This window comes from Triticum dicoccoides, chromosome 2B, assembly GCF_002162155.2.
Source record: "Triticum dicoccoides isolate Atlit2015 ecotype Zavitan chromosome 2B, WEW_v2.0, whole genome shotgun sequence".
Lineage (NCBI taxonomy): Eukaryota > Viridiplantae > Streptophyta > Magnoliopsida > Poales > Poaceae > Triticum > Triticum dicoccoides.
In genome coordinates this window covers 270,515,557-270,519,344 of record NC_041383.1, presented here as the reverse complement: position 1 = coordinate 270,519,344, position 3,788 = coordinate 270,515,557, and the positions used below count along the sequence as shown (strand labels likewise).

At 44.7% G+C, this 3,788-nt stretch overlaps 1 pseudogene; it reads left to right on the top strand.

The window, feature by feature from the left end:
* The first annotated feature begins 297 nt into the window (after positions 1-297).
* Positions 298-2,049, top strand: LOC119363486 (annotated as a pseudogene).
* The last annotated feature ends 1,739 nt before the right edge of the window (positions 2,050-3,788 follow it).

Below are 3,788 nucleotides of genomic sequence, written 5' to 3'. Positions count from 1 at the left end.
TAATTTTTTTTATCAAAAGGAAATGGAAACTCCTTAGACAACATTGTTTACCATTGCAAGATGCACCCTTGTGCAAAGTATGATATAATTTGAACAAATTATGCCATTCGAAAATGCATTCTTGTGCAAAAAATACAAGGGAAACAAATAGAATAACACAATTACATAAGCTTTGTTCTTATTGGTTGGAATGTTTGTGCCATGGATTGATGACATGGCATCCATCCATCCACCCATCCATCCCATTTATCTAAAGAAAAAAAGAGAAAGAAAGAAAAATAACCCCCCACCCCCCGGGCAACCCAACCACCCAAACCCTATCCCCTTCATCGTCGCCGCCCCCAGATCCAATCTTGCCGCTCCCACTCCATCGTCCCCACCCTCCTCATCCTCTCGCCGCCGGCCTCACTCACCCCCCTCATCCTCTCCCGCATGCTCAAGCCGCTCGCCGCCACCATGTCCGCCGCCGCGGCCGCGCTCAGGGCGCAGCGGCCTCCTCCCCGCTCGCTGCCCCCCTCGCCTCCTCCAAGGCCGCCTCCTCATTCTACTCCGACGACGATGGCGGGATAGTCTAGCGTGGCCCGGCGCGGGCCTCGTCCGTCCCGACCCCCTGTCGGCGAGCTCGCCTCCTCCTCCATCCTCTACCTCTCGAGGCCACTCCGGACGGCCATGGAGCAGAGGGCCGCGGGCGGCGTTCTCCGACGGTCTCTCAGGCTCGGGCTGCCGAGAACCGTGAGGGCCCTGAGCACCAGCGCCACTACGCCGGCCGCGGCGGCGGAGGGAGAGGCGGTGGCCAATGCGAGAAGGAACAAGAAGAAGAACCTATTCGACGTGGCGCAGTTCCTACCGGACTGGGGCGTCGGCTACAGGCCGCCAAGACCACCTGGCGCGACGTCTCCAACCAGATCACCAAGATCAACCTCTACAAGGTCACCATCGCCACCATCCATAACAATCTCTGCAGAGGAGGAAATTGATCTCTCGTGTTCATTTCCGTGACTTCACTGTGATTTCTTGATCTCTATATGTATTGATGCAGGATGGCCGCCACGGGAAGGCGTGGGGGATTCGGCACAAGGACGGTGAGTCCTCGCCCCCCTGCTCACTGTCCGTTAATTTATTGGATTGGTGGAGTGTAAGAGAACTGATAGAGTGTGTCGAATAGTAGAGCATGAATGGCCCCTCTGGATGGAGATTGCAGATTGTTGTGTGCACCAAGCTCTGTTTCGGTTTCGGTTGCAGATTGTTGCTCTCAAATTAATTTGGTTGTGCCAGAATCTGTCTGATTTCGATAGCATTGTCAGAATGGTTTATAGTGTCCTGGCTAATTTTTTAAGGCATCATTATGTTTCCTCGGTCAAACACTTCATCTGGATAAAAGAAGCAGAGAACATGTAACAATTATTTACCAGGTTTGAAATGCTTTATCCATTGCATCACTAGGCCACGCCAAAACATTTAGTTGTTTGATGTACCAATTTATTCTTCCTTTTTTATGTCTGTACCAAGATAAATCATGTTTTCCCTGCTGTTTGCAAAAGTCACGGCATGGTTACTACCCCAATTGATCTAACTTGCATCTGTATGTTTCTCTTGCAGGCGTGCAAGCAGCCGGCATTCCGATAAGAATCAGTAGGGTTAACAAACGTGGTTGGAAGTACATAAAGGCGCCGTTGGAAGATATCCCTGGAGCAGAGCCGCCATCCGTCACCGCTGCTTAGTCAGTTACCCAGCTAGATATTTAGCAGGCTGCAAAACTGGTCCCTGCGGAAGCTTAGTGCCGAAACTATTCAGAAGGTTGGCTGATCTGCCATCTCCACCATTTCATAATTCTCCTCTGTCTCTGCAAGGGGTTAAACATGTGTGGTAATTAGTTACACCTGTCACTTGTGTTCTGCACTTGTTGAATAAAGGACTTCAATTTGTAGTACTTGTGTTAGCTTTGTTCCTGTGATATAAATGTTTTCAATTTGTAGTACTTGTGTTAGCCGAGCATCTAGTCCCTGAGGAGAAACGACATCCCCTGTTTGTGGGCGATTCACTTGGCTATATTTACAGCCGATCTCCTAGTTGCATTTATTTACTGTTGTTGCTATGCCATCGTGATGACACATTCGTTCATGTTGCATTGCTATTGATTTTGTTCCAGGTTAATCATTACAGCCAATCACCTAGTTGCATAAAGAAAGTTCAGCAAGTTCTGTGGCTAGCATTTTTCTTTCCATAGAACTGAATATCGCGGATATAACTGTTCAGTCAGTCTGTCTTAGTAGTAGCTACTGAAAACCGACTCGCATTGCTTCATGGAAATCTCTCACGGTCACAGTGAAGAACTCTACTTGTACAACCAAAATTGATTCAAATCATACGTATCTAGAACTGCATCTTCACATTCTTTAGTGCAGCCATGTAGTAGCACTGTAGTAACCTTCTAGATCAGTTCATTTAGTGATTTTTTCCGGGGAGTTCATCTTGTAATCTATTTAGATCATGAAGTTTCTAGGACAGTTGCCTGCCTGCTTGTATGATAGGCGTCACCTTTCGTGTATGAAAGAAACAAGTTGATCCGGTTCCTTAGGTGACCAAGGCATATTCCAGTCCAGCATCTATTAAACTTTGTATGCTGAATTTAAATTGGCTGTCACTATATACTTAGGAGGCAGTGACATAACAATATATGCCTATGCAGATTTATACATTGTTAAAATGGAGGCTTGGGAAGAACTATTTTCTTTGTAGTAATAAGTCAGGAGTTGTTTGTTGCTTCAGTAGGGTGTCATACATTATAATCATCAGCTCATGTCGTCTGGGATCAAACATAGCTTTGAATTTACAAGAGTAAAGATTTATGTGAGAAGTACAAACCATGTTCAATTTTAACTAGTACAAAAATTATGCCCCTGCTATAGTGATACATTCTGTACTACACTGTTGCTTCTGTTTGCTTGCTTGATTACCTCTCTAAGGCAGCTTCGTTTTGTTCTTCTTCTTCATGTGCTACTTGCAGCATCAAGGGGATCTTCGACCGCTACCAGCAGGCCACCGGGACCAGCCTGTGGACCGAGCAGTATGAGGTTGGCTGCTGCTTCTCTATCTTGCCTCCATCCATCTTTTTCTTTAGCTGTATCACTTTCTCCATTCTTTGATGTGGTTAATTTGCTTCGGTTTGATATCATCTAGATCTAACTAGTTTGTACTTAGTCACTAGTTTGTATCCATCTTCGGTTTGTTATTTCTTCTAGTTCTGCTACTAGTTGTTGTGTACTCCTAGTGCTGTAGTAATACGGAAATATTAATGCTCAAATATGATGATCTGGCCTGCAGCGCACCTACAGTTTTCATTTCTATGATCAGTTTAGAGAGTTGCACATGTCAGTATATTGTATACTAAAAAATCCTAGCTAGTGAGAACATTTTAGTCACTCCATGAACGCATACTGGTTAGTGTTAGTCATACTATTTATGTACATCTCATTTGCTATCAATTCTTGCTTATAAGTTATTGGATCCCTCATTGGCTACTGTTTGATGTTCTGTACACATTCTTATTCTTATATGTTCATTCTTGTTTTTTGCACAGGTGAAGTGCGAATCCAAGTTCGAAGCTGTGAAGCATATCAACAAAGACTAGCATATTATGTGTTGTAAATGTAGGCAGTAGTAGGCTTATCTAGGCTGTAGTATACTGTAACGTTTGTAATAGACTAGTGCCGTGTTGTTTTGGACGAATTTCATTTGCCATTTGGATTGTTTGAAATAATGATTGTGTATGTGATTTGAATACCCGT